This window comes from Lipotes vexillifer, unplaced genomic scaffold (genome assembly GCF_000442215.2).
Source record: "Lipotes vexillifer unplaced genomic scaffold, Lipotes_vexillifer_v1.1 scaffold799, whole genome shotgun sequence".
Lineage (NCBI taxonomy): Eukaryota > Metazoa > Chordata > Mammalia > Artiodactyla > Lipotidae > Lipotes > Lipotes vexillifer.
Window position 1 is genome coordinate 1,015,769 of NW_006787679.1, and position 17,454 is coordinate 1,033,222.

The following is a 17,454-nucleotide window of genomic DNA, read 5'->3' on the forward strand; positions in this document are numbered from 1 at the left end:
TCCCTACACAACTCAGAAAATAGTTGTATGACTAAAAGAAAACCAGCACATTTGTTCTTTTGCTACAAAAGCCAGATAGTTAAGAAAATAAATATGCATTTACATTACTTGTATGAAAAAGGGTGCAAATAAGCTAATTTACTACAATAAAAACTTGTATTCTAAAACATTTACCACTGTACTGTGCAACTTATAAATGAGACTTTTATTAAGCATTGGTCTATTCTTACTAGTACTTTCCTTTTTGTTTTAGAAAACTTTGTGTAAATAGATTTCACATATCTCCTCTTTCTCCCTGTATTCCAAGAGGAAGGAATATAATAGGGTTGAACTGTCCTTTTATTTTTCAGAACTGAATTAGCATAATTTTAACCGGGCTAAGTATAGCTGGGTGAAGTCATCAGAAAGCGCCAGACCTAATTTTAGCTTACATTTTCAACTTTCTATCCTAATCCTCAAAATAAATTTTAAAAGTCATTTTTGACTCATTTAAATTTCACATTATTCCTTCTCACTTCTGGTAGAGGTGATAATGAGCAGTGAAACCATCAAAAGAAAGGTAGTAGGATTGAGGAAAGGATGAAATAAAAGGCGTGGAAAATCCAAAAAGTGGATCAGCAGTCAGTGAATAATGAACAGTTAACCAAAGGTAGTTTATTGATTATATATATATGCCTTGCTCCCTGGAGTCAGTCCCTGAGAGACTTGAAAGAAGGGAGAGTGGGCTTTGCAGAGAATAAAGCAATTGCAACCTTAAAAATTAGCATAAAAATTAGGTCAGGGACAAAACAAACCCACTGAAGGAGAGAAATCATTTGAAATTTCATTTTAGGGCACTGATCCTATGTCCTGTATCCTTCAGATACCTATTCTTCACTCTCACAGTGTTACACTGGGAAAAGCTTAATGAAAACTTGTGCTCCTGTAATGTTTTTACATAGATCGACAGATCTTTTGCCTGGCTTTATAAAATCTCTTTTTATACGATTCTTTGAATTTAAGGTGGGATTGTTAAAAACTGCATGACTGTTCAGATCTCGGCATGCACTGAATTAGTGCTGTAGAGTCAATGAAATTCTTTGTTAATGATGTAAAAAGTCAACATTTTCATAAGAGTATACCTATGATCTTTAGCTTCTTCTGGGTATCTTTTTGGGAAGAGGGTATAGGTTGCTGACCTCAATTTCATTTACTGCTAACAGCTACCAATCATTGAGCACCTAAATTTTGCCAGGTGCATGGTGAGCATTACCTCTAATCTTTGCAAGGAGATTAATTAACCTGATTATTAACCTGCAAGTTAATAATCCCATTTTTAAGATGAGGAATTTGAGGTTCTCAGAGGGTGGTAGGTTGCTTGAGGTCACACAGCCAGGAATTGGGCCAAGTTAGGATTAAACAAGGAAAATTTGGGTAGTTTATTTTAATTTGGTGAATCTTTTCTCTGTGTATTGTGGTTAATCTAATATTCACTGAGGTAAGCACATATGCTGTGTTGAATATGTGAGTGTTATAAACAATGGGCAGAATCTGGCAGCAACAGAATCATTTCCAAAATACCAAACTTGAATAACTGAAAAATTGCATAATTATGAACTTCAATTAAAATGTACATAAGTCATATTTATTAAATAACAAATATTTTTTTCTTTCCTTATTTAGATTATCAAGAAAAGAAAGTGGATTTTGTAAATAAATTTTCATTAATGGTTTGGAATTATATGGCAAAAAAACATTTATTTAGTGAAAGTAGTGTGCTTCTTGAGAAAAAAATAATAAATATCTTAAAAGACCACCAATTTGTTTTTTTTTTATAGAGATATTTTTTACTTCATACACTTTCACTAATGCTCTTTGGAGATAAATCATTTCATTTATATGGGCCTTAGTTTTCACAACTATAATAGTTGGAAGCTTGACTAGATGATCTGTATGTAGTCTTCCAATTCTAAAATGTTCCACTAATTTGGATTCCTACAATAATTGCCCTTGCAATACATGCATGCTGCCACCAAGTAGTAGTAGAGACTACTAGTTCCTTTTTTATCCCTAGTGGGGAGTGCATTTTGACATCAGACTTACCTGTCAATAGTGCAACCTGTTAGTATAACTATAAAATAACAAAGTAATCTGGTATTATTTCATGTAAAGCAGAAGCTTTACATTGTGTCTGTGGATCGTATCAAAATCAACTGTAGATTTTTTTTTTATCCAGATTAATTTTATTTATGCTTTTGCTTTTATTGTTTTATTTTTATTTTATATCTTTATTGGAGTAAAATTGCTTTACAATGGTGTGTTAGTTTCTACTTTGTAATAAAGTGAATCAGTTATACATATACATATGTTCCCATATCTCTTCCCTCTTGCATCTCCCTCCCTCCCACCCTCCCTATCCCGCCCCTCTAGGTGGTCACAAAGCACCGAGCTGATCTCCCTGTGCTATGTGGCTGCTTCCCACTAGCTATCTATTTTACGTTTGGTAGTGTATATATGTCCATGACACTCTCTCACTTTGTCACAGCTTACCATTCCCCCTCCCCATATCCTCAAGTCCATTCTCTAGTAGGTCTGTGTCTTTATTCCTGTCTTACCCCTAGGTTATTCATGACATTTGTTTTTTCTTAAATTCCATATGTATGTGTTAGCATACAGTATTTGTCTTTCTCCTTCTGACTTACTTCACTCTGTATGACAGACCCTAGGTCCATCCACCTCATTATAAATAGCTCAATTTCGTTTCTTTTTATGGCTGAGTAATATTCCATTATATATATGTGCCACATCTTTATCCATTCATCTGTTGATGGACACTTAGGTTGTTTCCATGTGCTGGCTATTGTAAATAGAGATGCAATGAACATTTTGGTACATGACTCTTTTTGAATTATGGTTTTCTCAGGGTATATGCCCAGTAGTGAGATTGCTGGGTCATATGGTAGTTATATTTGTAGTTTTTTAAGGAACCTCCATACTGTTCACCATAGTGGCTGTACCAATACACATTCCCACCAGCAGTGCAAGAGTGTTCCCTTTTCTCCACACCCTCTCCACCATTTACTGTTTCTAGATTTTTTGATGATTTCCATTCTGACCAGTGTGAGATGATATCTCATTGTAGTTTTGATTTGCATTTCTCTAATGATTAATGATGTTGAGCATTCTTTCATGTGTTTGTTGGAACTCTGTATATCTTCCTTGGAGAAATGTCTATTTAGGTCTTCTGCCCATTTTTGGATTGGGTTATTTTTTTGTTATTGAGCTGCATGAGCTGCTTATAAAATTTGGAGATTAATCCTTTGTCAGTTGCTTCATTTGCAAATATTTTCTCCCATTCTGAGGGTTGTCTTTTGGTCTTGTTTATGGTTTCCTTTGCTGTGCAAAAGCTTTGAAGTTTCATTAGGTCCCATTTGTTTATTTTTGTTTTTATTTCCATTTTTATAGGAGGTGGGTCAAAAAAGATGTTGCTGTGATTTATGACATAGAGTATTCTGCTTATGTTTTCCTCTAAGAGTTTGATAGTTTCTGGCCCTATATTTAGGTCTTTAATCCATTTTGAGCTTATTTTTGTGTATGGTGTTAGGGAGTGATCTAAGCTCATACTTTCACATGTACCTGTCCAGTTTTCCCAGCACCACGTATTGAAGAGGCTGTCCTTTCTCCACTGTACGTTCCTGCCACCTTTATCAAAGATAAGGTGTTCGTATGTGCGTGGGTTTATCTCTGGGCTTTCTATCCTATTCCATTGCTCTGTCTTGATTACTGTAGCTTTGTAGTATAGTCTGAAGTCAGGCAGCCTGAATCCTCCAGCTCCATTTTTTGTTCTCAAGATTGCTTTGGCTATTTGGGGTCTTTTGTGTTTCCATACAAATTGTGAAATTTTTTGTTCTAGTTCTGTGAAAAATGCCAGTGGTAGTTTGATAGGGATTGCATTGAATCTGTAGATTGCTTTGGGAAGTAGAGTCATTTTCACAATGTTGATTCTTACAATCCAAGAACATGGTATACTTCTCCATCTATTTATATCATCTTTAATTTCTTTCATCAGTGTCTTATAATTTTCTGCATACAGGCCTTTTGTCTCCTTAGGTAGGTTTATTCCTAGATATTTTATTCTTTTTGTTGCAATGGTAAATGGGAGTGTTTTCTTGATTTCACTTTCAGATTTTTTATCATTAGTGTATAGGAATGCCAGAGATTTCTGTGCATTAATTTTGTATCCTGCTACTTTACCAAATTCATTGATTAGCTCTAGTAGTTTTCTGGTAGCATCTTTAGGATTCTCTATGTATAGTATCATGTCATCTGCAAACAGTGACAGCTTTACTTCTTCTTTTCAAATTTGGATTCCTTTTATTTCCTTTTCTTCTCTGATTGCTGTGGCTAAAACTTGCAAAACGATGCTGAATAAGAGTGGTGAGAGTGGGCAACCTTGTCTTGTTCCTGATCTTAGTGGAAATGCTTTCAGTTTTTCACCAATTAGGATGATGTTGGCTGTGGGCTTGTCATATATGGCCTTTATTATGTTGAGGAAAGTTCCCTCTATGCCTACTTTCTGCAGGTTTTTTATCATAAATGGGTGTTGAATTTTGTCGAAAGCTTTCTCTGCACCTCTTGAGATGACCATATGGTTCTTCTCCTTCAATTTGTTAATATGGTGTATCACATTGATTGATTTGCATATATTGAAAAATCTTTGCATTCCTGGAATAAACCCCACTTGATCATGGTGTATGCTCTTTTTAATGTGTTGTTGGAGTCTGTTTTCCAGTATTTTGTTGAGGATTTTGGAATCTATGTTCATCAGTGTTATTGGCCTGTAGTTTTCTTTCTTTGTGACATCCTTGTCTGATTTTGGTATCAGGGTGATGGTGGCCTCATAGGATGAGCTTAGGAGTGTTCCTCCCTCTGCTATATTTTGGAAGAGTTTGAGAAGGTCAGGTGTTAGCTCTTCTCTAAATGTTTGATAGAATTCACCTGTGAAGCCATCTGGTCCTGGGCTTTTGTTTGTTGGGTGATTTTAAATCACAGTTTCAATTTTATTGCTTGTGATTGGTCTGTTCCTATTTTCTCTTTCTTCCTGGTTCAGTCTTGGCACGTTGTGCATTTCTAAGAATTTGTCCATTTCTCCCAGGTTGTCCATTTTATTGGCATACAGTTGCTTGTAGTAATCTCTCATGATCTTTTGTATTTCTGCAGTGTCAGCTGTTACTTCTCCTTTTTCATTCCTAATTCTATTGATTTGAGTCTTCCTTTTTTTCTTGATGAGTCTGGCTAATGGTTTATCAATTTTGTTTATATTCTCAAAGAACCAGCTTTTAGTTTTATTGACCTTTGCTATTGTTTCCTTCATTTCTCTTTCATTTATTTCTTATCTGATCTTTATGATTTCTTTCCTTCTGCTAACTTTGGGGTTTTTTTGTTCTTCTTTCTCTAATTGCTTGAGGTGCAAGGTTAGGTTGTTTATTGAGATGTTTCCTGTTTCTTAAAGTAGGAGTGTATTGCTATAAAATTCCCTCTTAGAACTGCTTTTGCTGCATCCCATAGGTTTTGTGTCATCGTGTCACCATTGTCATTTGTTTCTAGGTATTTTTTGATTTCCTCTTTGATTTCTTGCGTTATCACTTCATTATTAACTAGTGTATTGTTTAGCCTCCATGTGTTTGTATTTTTTACAGATCTTTTCCTGTAATTCATATCTAGTCTCATAGCATTGTTGTCGGAAAAAGATATTTGATACAATTTCAATTTTCTTAAATTTACCAAGACTTGATTTGTGACCCAGGATATAATCTATCCTAGATAATGTTCCATGAGCACTTGAGAAAAATGTGTATTCTGTTGTTTTTGATGGAATGTCCTATATATATCAATTAAGTCCATCTTGTGTAATGTATCATTTAAAGCTTGTGTTTCCTTATTTATTTTCATTTTGGATGATCTGTCCATTGGTGAAAGTGGGGTGCTAAAGTCCCCTACTATGAATGTGTTACTGTCGATTTCCCCTTTTATGGCTGTTAGTATTTGGCTTATGTATTGAGTTTCTCCTATGTTGGGTGCATAAATATTTACAATTGTTATATCTTCTTCTTGGATCAATACCTTGATCATTATGCAGTGTCCTTCTTTGTCTCTTCTAATAGTCTTTATTTTAAAGTCTACATGTCTGATATGAGAATTGCTACTCCAGCTTTCTTTCAGTTTCCATTTGCATGGAATATCTTTTTCCATCCCCTCACTTTCAGTCTGTATGTGTCTCTAGGTCTGAAGTGGGTCTCTTGTAGACAGCATATATATGGGTCTTGTTTTTGTATCCATTCAGCCAGTCTGTGTCTTTTGATGGGAGCATTTAATCTATTTACATTTAAGGTAATTATCAATATGTATGTTCCCATTCCCATTTTCTTAATTGTTTTGGGATTGTTATTATAGTTGTTTTCCTTCTCTTGTGTTTCTTGCCTAGAGAAGATCCTTTAGCATTTGTTGTAAAGCTGGTTTGGTGGTGCTGAACTCTCTCAGCTTTTGCTTGTCTGTAAAGATTTTAATTTCTCCAACAAATCTGAATGAGATCTTTGCTGGGTAGAGTAATCTTGGTTGTAGGTTTTTCTCCTTCATCACTTTAAATATGTCTTGCCAGTCCCTTCTGGCTTGCAGAGTTTCTGATGAAAGATCAGCTGTTAACTTTATGGGGATTCCCTTGTCTGTTATTTGTTGTTTTTCCCTTGTTGCTTTTAATATGTATTATTTCTATTTAATTTTTGACAGGTTGATTAATACGTGTCTTGGTGTGTTTCTCCTTGGATTTATCGTGTATGGGACTCTCTGTGCTTCGTGGACTTGATTAACTATTTCCTTTCCCATATTAGGGAAGTTTTCAACTATAATCTCTTCAAATATTTTCTCAGTCCCTTTCTTTTTCTCTTCTTCTTCTGGAACCCCTATAACATGAATGTTGTTGTCTTTAATGTTGTCCCAGAAGTCTCTGAGACTGTCCTCAGTTCTTTTCATTCTTTTATCTTTATTCTGCTCTGCGGTAGTTATTTCCACTATTTTATCTTCCAGGTCACTTATCTGTTCTTCTGCCTCAGTTATTCTGTTATTGATCCCTTCTAGAGTATTTTTAATTTCATTTATTGTGTTGTTCATTGTTGCTTGTTTGCCCTTTAGCTCTCCTAGGTCCTTGTTAAATGTTTCTTGCATTTTCTGTATTCTATTTCCAAGATTTTGGATCATCTTTACTGTCATTATTCTGAATGCTTTTTCTGGTAGACTGCCTATTTCCTCTTCATTTGTTAGGTCTGGTGGGTTTTTATCTTGCTCCTTCATCTGCTGTGTGTTTTTCTGTCTTCTCATTTTGCTTATCTTACTGTGTTTGGTGTCTCCTTTTAGCAGGCTGCAGGTTCGTAGTTCCTGTTGTTTTTGGTGTCTGTCCCGTGGCTAAAGTTGGTTCAGTAGGTTGTGTAGGCTTCCTGGTGGAGGGGAATAGTGCCTGTGTTCTGGTGGATGAGGCTGGATCTTGTCTTTCTGGTGGGTAGGTCCATGTCTGGTGGTGTGTTTTGGTGTGTCTGTTGACTTATGATTTTAGGTAGCCTCTCTGCTAATGGGTGGGGTTGTGTTTCTGTCTTGCTAGTTGTTTGGCATATGGTGTCCAGCACAGTAGCTGGCTGGTCGTTGAGTGAACCTGGGTGTTGGTGTTGAGATGGAGATCTCTGGGAGATTTTTGCCATTTGATATTTCGTGGAGCTGGGAGGTCTCTTTTGGACCAATGTCCTGAAGTTGGTTCTCCCACCTCAGAGGCACAGCGCTGACTCCTGGCTAGAGCACCAAGAGCGTTTTATCCACACGGCTCAGAATAAAAGGGAGAAAAAGTAGAAAGAAAGAAAGAGGATAAAATAAAATAAGATAAAGTAAGGTAAAATAAAATAAAGTTATTAAAATAATAAAAAAAATTATTAAGAAAAAAATTTTTTTAAGTAAAACAAAAACAAAAACGGACGGATAGAACCCTAGGACAAATGGTGAAAGCAAAGCTATACAGACAAAATCTCACACAGAAGCATACACATACACACTCACAAAAATAGGAAAAGGGGAATAAATGATAAATCTTGCTTTCAAAGTCCACCTCCTCAATTTGGGATGATTTGTTGTCTATTCAGGTATTCCAAGGATGCAGGGTACATCAGGTTGATTGTGGAGATTTAATCTGCTGCTCCTGAGGCTGCTGGGAGAGATTTCCCTTTCTCTTCTTTTTTCACATAGCTCCCGGGGTTTAGCTTTGGATTTGGCCCCGCCTCTGCGTGTAGGTCGCTGGAGGGCGTCTGTTCTTCGCTCAGACAGGACGGGGTTAAAGAAGCCGCTGATTTGGGGGCTCTGGCTCACTCAGGCCGGGCAGAGGGAGGGGTATGGAGTGTGGGGCGAACTTGCGGCTGCAGAGGTCGGCGTGACATTGCAGCCTGAGGTGTGCCGTGTGTTCTCCCTGGGAAGTTGTCCCTGGATACCAAGACCCTGGCAGTGGCGGGCTGCACAGGCTCCCCGAAGGGAGGTGTGAAGAGTGACCTGTGCTCACACACAGGCTTCTTGGTGGCAGCAACAGCAGCCTTAGCGTCTCATGCCCATCTCTGGGGTCCACGCTGTTAGCCGCGGCTCGCGCCCGTCTCTAGAGCTCCTTTAAGCAGCGCTCTTAATACCCTCTCCTCGCGCACCAGGAAACAAAGAGGGAAGAAAAAGTCTCTTGCCTCTTCGGCAGGTCCAGACTTTTTCCCAGACTCCCTGCCGCCTAGCCGTGGTACACTAACCCCTTCAGGCTGTGTTCACGCCACCAGTCCTCTCCCTGCGCTCGACCGAAGCCCGAGCCTCAGCTCCCAGCCCCGCCCGCCCCGGAAGATGAGCAGAGAAGCCTTTCGGGCTGGTGAGTGCCGGTCCGCACCAATCCTCTGTGCAGAAATCTCTCTGCTTTGCCCTCTGCACCCCTGTTGCTGCGCTCTCCTCCACGGCTCTGAAGCTTTCCCCCTCCACCACCCACAGTCTCCGCCCGTGAAGGGGCTTCTAGTGTGTGGAAACCTTTCCTCCTTCACAGCTCCCTCCCACTGGTGCAGGTCCCGTCCCTATTCTTTTGTCTCTGTTTATTCTTTTTTCTTTTGCCCTACCCAGGTACGTGGGAAGTTTCTTTCCTTTTGGGAGGTCTGAGGTCTTCTGCCAGCGTTCAGTGGGACTCTGTAGGAGTTGTTCCACGTGTACATGTATTTCTGATGTATCTGTGTGGAGGAAGGTGATCTCCATGTCTTACTCTTCTACCATCTTCCCCTCCACCTTACCACCAATTCTTAATCATAGATAATATTTAAATCTGGCCAAGATGATATCAACTGTTTTTGGAATCAATAATAATAATTATAGTTTTTGGTGGATTGCTCCTCTTTATGGATGAATAACTTCTTCATTAACTAGATATAAGTGGGACATCAGTAATAGTAATTGGCTGTTAGTGACAAAATTGTGTTACTAACTTTATTTTAAATACTCATATGGTCTTTTAGGATTTAAAATAACTCAAACAAATGTAAATAACTTAAACATTACTAGACTAATGTTTGTTAATACCCATAATTTAGACTTTGAGCAATTTAACACTCACATAGATAAAACAGGAAAGAAAGCTAGAAAGGAAAGATATTGAGAGATTGATGTGAGAAGCAAACTTTTTTATGGTATTTTTGTCTAAATAAAAAGATTAAGAATTCTTTGAATGCATTGTAAGTATGACATACATTCTCTATAGAAGCAATTTTCCTTGCTCTAAATGTGGATATATATGGTATACTTTCTTTGGGGTGGGGGGGAAACATTAAAACATAGTTAGTGCTACTTCCATATTCCAAAACCTCTTTAAAAAAAAAAAAAAAAACACTGAATCTATTAAAGTCCTGCCAGAGCTTGTTAAACAATGCAGTAATGATGATAAAAGGCATTTTACACACAACATCCACCACTCATAAAACGGAGAAACCTCAGGTATCCTTGTTACCTGTGAGCATGAATATTTTAGCATTTCTGTGGGATTTCTGGATCAAGATTGATTCCAGGTGTCATCTCCACATATGCGTGTAATAGGTAAGAGAAGCTCTTCTAGACTAGACATATATCCTTTGAATCAGCATCAAACGGCTCTCCGAGGTGTTAAAGCACAACCTACATTTAACCTCCTTAATAGTGCATAGCTTGAAAATGTCATATTCTAATTTTTGTCTCTGCTGGATGGCAGAGACATCTAGCATCTAGAGACTGTTGGTCCAGTGAGAACTGCTAATCCACTTGTTTCTTTCCTTGGTCATTACATTCTTCACTAAGTTCAGCAAAATGAAAATAATATAAAAATACTTTACTCCTCCAGGAAAAATGTTTCCTTTTATTGCTTTCAGTAATAGTTCTTTTCATTTCTGGCTCTACTTTCAACCATGAGAGAGAGCAATAAATGAGCAACTTAATGGAAATGAAGATCTTAGAGTTGCTTTCCCCACAGAGTAAATGCCTTTGGGTAAGAAGTGACTCTCTTTTATTCTTCCTGTGGTCTATGGTATTTTTCTTATCTACAAAGTATAGGAAATAATACCTTTCTCTGATGTCATGAGGATTCACTAAAAAGTCTATCTGTAAAGAGCTTAAATTTCTGAAGCAAAAAAGAAATTTTTTATTTCACTCCCAGGGTTGGAGATGAATTCAAATGGTCTTCAATTCCAGAGCTTGATAGATAAAGCTATAATCAGAGAATTACAAGAGAATCCTGCAGTAATCTTTTGTAATCTTCACTAGTGTTTCTCTCTACCCTCCCCCACTTCTTTCTCTTACCTGGCTAGTATTTCCTTCTGTATAATAGGAAAAAAAAATATTGTCCCTAAAAATGAATGGTGTCATTAATAAGTCAGCAACTGGAATATTTGTCAACATGCAAATATTTCACGTGACAAAAATGTTGCATATCCTAGTAGAAATATTTTATATTAAAGCAGAATATGAGACTTTGTTTTTTAATTTGTGGTGGTAAGCATTACAGAAAGGTTAACTCACTGCTAGTTAAATCTGGGCTTTATGACAGGTAGAATGTTCTAGAATTTAAAATCTATTAAGTGAGGGGTTATGTATACTACTACTTTTAATAGGAATTACAACTGTTTTATCTTATTTCCATAAAGTCTTGCTGACAACCATAAAATAACTAGATATTGTTGTTATCACAGTTATAGATGAGGAAACTGAGACACGGTGAGTATACGAGCCATATTAGGCAGGGTTATATGCAGTAACAAATTCCAACCCTCAGCAGCTTAACAAGGGGAGTCAGATTTGAACACTTAGAATAATTTCAACAAAGTTTTAGTAGCTTGTACAAGTTCCAATAGCTGGTAAGTAGTGGAACTGGAATTCAAATCCAGACAAACTGGCTCCAGAGCCAGCACTCCTAACAACCTTACTATTGTTATTATCTGATAAGATAAAATTTTATGACCTTTATTTCTCATTCTAAATTATAAACTTATTAACTAATTTTTGAGTTATTTATTCCAAATATCAGTTGCATTCAAACCAAAAAAGTAATGACTTTTTAAAAAATCATAGCTTTACTCTCATCTAATACACATCCATGAGTACAGCTATTGAATATGTTCTCAATAAATACTGTATATATAAATATCATATATTTATCACTAACATATCAATATATATGATATTTACAACTAATAGCAATAACTGACTGGTCCAATGTCTGTCTGGTTTACCTGACTTTTTAAAGGAGTGCATCTTAATTGCTCATTCTCTTCAGATTCTTAAATGTCACACTATATCAGTTACTTTAAAAGGTTACTAGTCAAGAAGGACAAAGCATTCAGGACATTCTACCCATACCCTTGGGCTATAGAAATTTTTTTTCCTCAGCCTATTAAAAAACAAACTTAGTGTTTTAGTCACTCTAAGTATGAAACAATTTTTTGTCTAGTGTCCTAAGTAAACAGCAGATGGATTTCAGATTTTCTATATTATAATTTACATACACTCTGTAAAAGCTACAAATGCAAAAGTTTGATTTTCCTATTCATACCTTTAGTCTAGTCAGGGAAAATAAAAAACTAAAATATACATTAGATTTCAGAAGATCTTCTTGTTATTGTCTGTTCAATAGCAAATAAAATGAGGATCATAAATTCTTGAAGAAGATGCTGAATTTCTTATGGGAATGGATAGAAATGCTCTCTGGTGTGCTACATTCATTCCAAGGAGGGCTTACTGGGGAAAGAAAGACATTTTATTGCCAAAGGAGTTTCAGATATACATAAAGTTACAAAATTATATGGACCTGATAGAAAAAGTATATGAAGTAATGAAATAAATAAATTAGGATATTGAAGGTCTTTTTATTTTGTGCTTACAGATTGGTGTCTTTCTTTTGATTTGCATTAAATCTTAACATTATTTTATTATACTGTGAGAAAAAAATATTGAGACGATTGACAAAAATGTAATGTCATATATTGAGTTTAATAAAACCCCTTAAGAATACAAAATAGAATTAATTTAGATAAACTCATATTTGATTGGCTTGTATCATTTGTAAAGTTAGAATTACCTATTAGATTTATACACATTTAGAGTCATAAGATGTCTTAGGGTCCAGTTAGCGTTATATACCTCTCATTCCATATATGGGGAAACTAGACTTAGAGAAGTGACCGTCATGCCACTAAGTATCTAACTAATGGCTAGGTGGGTGTAGTTAAGTCTATTTACTGATATAATGCTACATATTTATCTTTTACCTTTCATTAAATTACAGTCCGATACATTTTTAATTTTTGATATTATGATCTGTTTATAATTAAACATGAAGATGCCTACCATAAATGCCTTAAATTTCACAGAATAAACAACAAAAGCTTTGAAGCAATGCATAAGTGAACTTACAGAGGCATATAATGAATTAGGAGCTGATTTTAATTTGACATTACGATGAATTTAACTGTAAGTTTAGAAGGCTCAATTGGCCTCTCACATTCTTAATCCACATATTACAATGCCATTTTTGTCATTTCAAAGAAGAAATACTTCCTTCTTGTGGGGTCTATGAGATTATGACATGAACAACTGCATAACATAGCTTTTTAATGAAAAACTATATTATAATTATAAATGTGTATATTTTTATAACAAAGCAATTTTTATCAGCAGATCTAGGGCTCTTTTTTAATATTATTCTAATATCTGCTAGTCTACATTCCTTCAGAGAAATTATTATTACTGTTGCAGAGCAATGCTCTACAGTAGGAAAGCTTTCTAATTTTATCAGTCAACAATGAATATGTAACAACAGTTAAAATAGATATGGAATATTAATATTATATTGAACTTTACCTGCTCACAGATTTCTATTCTTATTTATTTGAGTCTGTTATAAACTATTCTCAGTTTGGGCTGGCATAGAATCCTGTAGGTTGGCATAGAATCCTGAATAGGAAGAAGATGGATTTTAGCTCTGATTCTCTCTAACCATGTCTATGACCTTGATCAGATCATTTGTCTTTTTTATGTGCTGAATTTTTATAATTTATTTAAAATTGTGTTGGATTGGGTAAGCTCTAACTTTCATTACTTGTATTAAAAATTCTGATCTCAGAGTCTATACAACACATTTTATGATTTAAATGGACAACAGTGAAAAATAGAATAACTTTGTTTTATCAATCTGCTCCTTTTCCTTATATTACACTAGCTAAAGGACAACTGGTTCTTAAATCCTCATAGCATTTGAAATTATATGGCCAAGCTAATCTCATCACATTGTACTAAAACCCTAATCCTTTGTTGGAAACACATGTTGGGCAGTAAGAAGCAACAGACAGAACATATTGGTTCTTGACTTAATCAAAGGGAGAAAACGAAATAGACTAAATTTTATTAGTAATCAGAGAAGTTAAAATCAAGACTATTTAGTTATTGAGGTGTGTTTATACTTGATAACTTGGTGAAAATTAAGAAGTCTAACAAAATCAAGTGTGTGTGAACATGTGAAACTGTAGGAATTCTCATATACTGCTGGTCTGCAGGCAGTAGATCAATTGATCCCACTGCTTTGGAAAATAACTTAGCACTGTTTAAAAATACTTACATATGTAAAACAGCCATATTTTTTTAGAAAAAAAGGAATTATGAACATACAATTCAGATTAGCAGTTATATCTGAGAGGAAGACAGGGGGTGGCATAGGGAAGGAATAACGGGAGATTCAAGAGTAGTGGTTTTGTCTAGTTCTTGAGTGTGAGTTAATTTATTGTTTTTATTCAGAATTTATTTGTATGTGACATATTCTTTTTGGTATCAAACATTATATATTGTAGGCATTAACAAGTAATTAGAACAAATATGTACTTTTATAGAGTGACTCAACCTTTTGCCATTTTTCTCCTGGAAACCATTTATAAGAAATTTTGTATGAGAGTTAATTATTTTCTTCACAAAGGAAAAATATATTATACCTGGGAATAAATTAATATTCAATTACTTGCTATTAAAGATTTTTGAGATCTAGTTGTATACAAAGGTGAATAATATTCAGCTTCTTTTCTGAAAGCAGAGAGACATCAAAATGATTATAATACCATATCATGTGAGAGGCACTTGCAAAGTGTTAATGGAAGCCCATAAAATAAATCCATCAAATCCTGGAGAATTTGTGGAGGAAAATAAAAGAGGGCATTTAAAAGTTAAGAGTATTACAAAGGAATTTACTAGACAGAAAAAGACATGGAGCAAACAGCATGGTTAAAGATGTCCAAGAATAGTAAAGCAAAACACTTTAGGAAAGACAAATTGCCCAGTAAGGTGATGGCCAGTGAGGCCATCGAGTAGAATGTTAGGGATGGGTTAATAACAGTAAAGAAAATCAAGATGTGAGGAGCGTGTCTTCCATACTGAAACATATGGATGGAAATTGGTAAGGAATTGAGAAAATTTCTGGATGACCATGGTTTCTATTTTTGGTAAATGGGAGTATATTTTTATGGGGGAAAAGTGATAATCTATTGAATTTGATGTGCTTCATATTCCTTATTTGAGAAATAATTACAAGAGTACTTAGACGTACAGGCTAATTTCTGGACAGAGGTGAGAATTAGAAATGCAATTATATATTTTTCTAAATCAGCATAGAGAATTAGAAATGCAATTATATTAAAAAAATCAGCATAGACATGGCAGGTGAAATCATATACTTAGTAAAATCATCTAAGGATAATGGCTAAAGGGATGAGAAGAGTCAAAGGCAGAAATCTGTATTATAATAATGAAGAGACAGCCATAAGAGACTGAGAAAGAGAAAACAGAGAGGTATGGCTTTAAAGCCAAGAGAGAGAAGAAGGAAGAAGACATTTCAGTAGGAAATGATGGGTACCTTTAGTAGAGTGCTTAGGTGTTAAACACAGTGCTAAGCTCGTTATGTACTTTATCTCCTGTCATCCACCCCACAGACTTCTGAAATAGTATGTTATGTTCCTAATTTTACTAATGAAGTGAATGAAACAGAAAATTGTTAAATTCGCTTAGTGCCACACATATCTAGTAAGTGTTAGAGATAAGGTTCAAACTGGTTTCTCTGACTGCAGCACACACTCTTAAATACCCCTCTGTACCAGAATAGATGGAAAGTTGATAATGCCCAAAGCCAAAAAGTAATCTTGTGGAAATTAATCCAAAATCAATACTTAAAAAGAGGTCACTAGTTGTAGCACTTAGTAAGAGAAAGTTTGGTGTATTAGAATGAGAAATCAAATCAATAAAATCTTGGGAAAAAATTGTAATGTAACTTGAAAGTAAACAGGTTATGAAGGAATTTATAAGGCAACTGTGATAGGCAGCAATGATCTGTATAATTAGACAAAATCTGAACAATAATGGACTAGTTACTTCATAGTTCAATATGAGTTTTCTCGTCTCTGAAATGTAAATAATTCTTAAATGATTTTAGATGGATAAATAATATACATAAAATCTCCTGTCATTTGGGTGATATATAACTTCAAATAAGAATAATATTTGCTGTCCTCTAATGTGTGATTATGCTCTGAAGCTTTTGAAGAGTGAAGAATGAAACCAGACTCAGCAATATATTGAGGAGTAGAAAAGAAATATGGTCACGGAGACCATTAATGGAGAGATAAAATGAAGATGGAAACATTGATGGAGCAATGCCTTATAGGAGGCCTGATAGAATAAAGCTGAATCATATCCTTTAGAAAGATTGGATTAGATTGATTCCCTTGATGATTTGTTTCTTTCCCTTCCTTTTAACCCCTTTGAATAAAAGGTATTGGATCACCTTGCAGTGGAAGTGACATCAGACCAATTTTCAGAATATCTGAGTCAGGGTCTTCTCCTTCTGCCACCAACTAGCAGTGTGACTTTGAGCAAATCACTCAATGTTTGTTATGGACTCAATGTTTATGTCTCCCCAAACTTCATATGTTGAAGCTCAGTTCCCATTGTGATGGTATTTGGAGATGAATCCTTTGGGAGGCAATTATGGTTAAATGAGGTCTTGAGAGTGGGGCCCTCGTGATGGAATTAGTGCCTTTATAAAAAGAGGAGACACAGGTTCTCACTCTCTCTCTCTCTATCCATGCATGCACCAAGGAAAGGCCATGTGAAGATATAAACAGGAAAAGAGCCTTCACCAAGAACCTGACCATGCTATCACCTTGGCTCAGATTCCCAGCCTCCAGAACAGGAGACATAATTTTTTGTTTTTTAAGCCACCTAATCTATGATGTTTCATTATAGCAGCTTGAACTGACCTAAACAGTGTCCCAGGGCTTAATTATCCATTTATATAATGAGACAGTTGGACTAGAGAACACTTGAAATCCTTTCCTGTTATTGTGACTTTAATTTTGAGTGTGCAAAACTGGTTCTTCCTGAATGTGGTACTTGTCTTGTATTTCTTTGTTTTTAACCCAACACTAATTCTCAAATTTTGGGAAGCAAAAAAAAAAAAAAATTATAGAAGGCACCCTGTGGGTGTGTGAAAGTGGTTAGGGAGGGGAACTTCCAATAGTTGCTTAGGTAATCCTAGGTGTTTATGGGCAACTATGTATATATCAAGATCAGAGCTTTCATTCTCCTTTTCTTTTTTCCTTCCTCTTTCTCCCTTCCTTTTTCCTTTCTTCCATTTTTCCTTCTTTCTTTTTCTTTCTTCCTGATTTTCTGACTTCCTACCTTTCTTCCAAACCAGCAAGAGAAGCTATTTGCTTCTCACTGCTCTTCTTTTCTCCATTATCCACTGATTAATTGGGAACTTGATTCAAATACAAGTAACAGAAAAAAATTCAAGTAGTAAATAATGAAGATATGCATCATACAAAATGTTGAATAAAGTATATTTAATAAATGCAAAGCACTGAAAACTAGGCA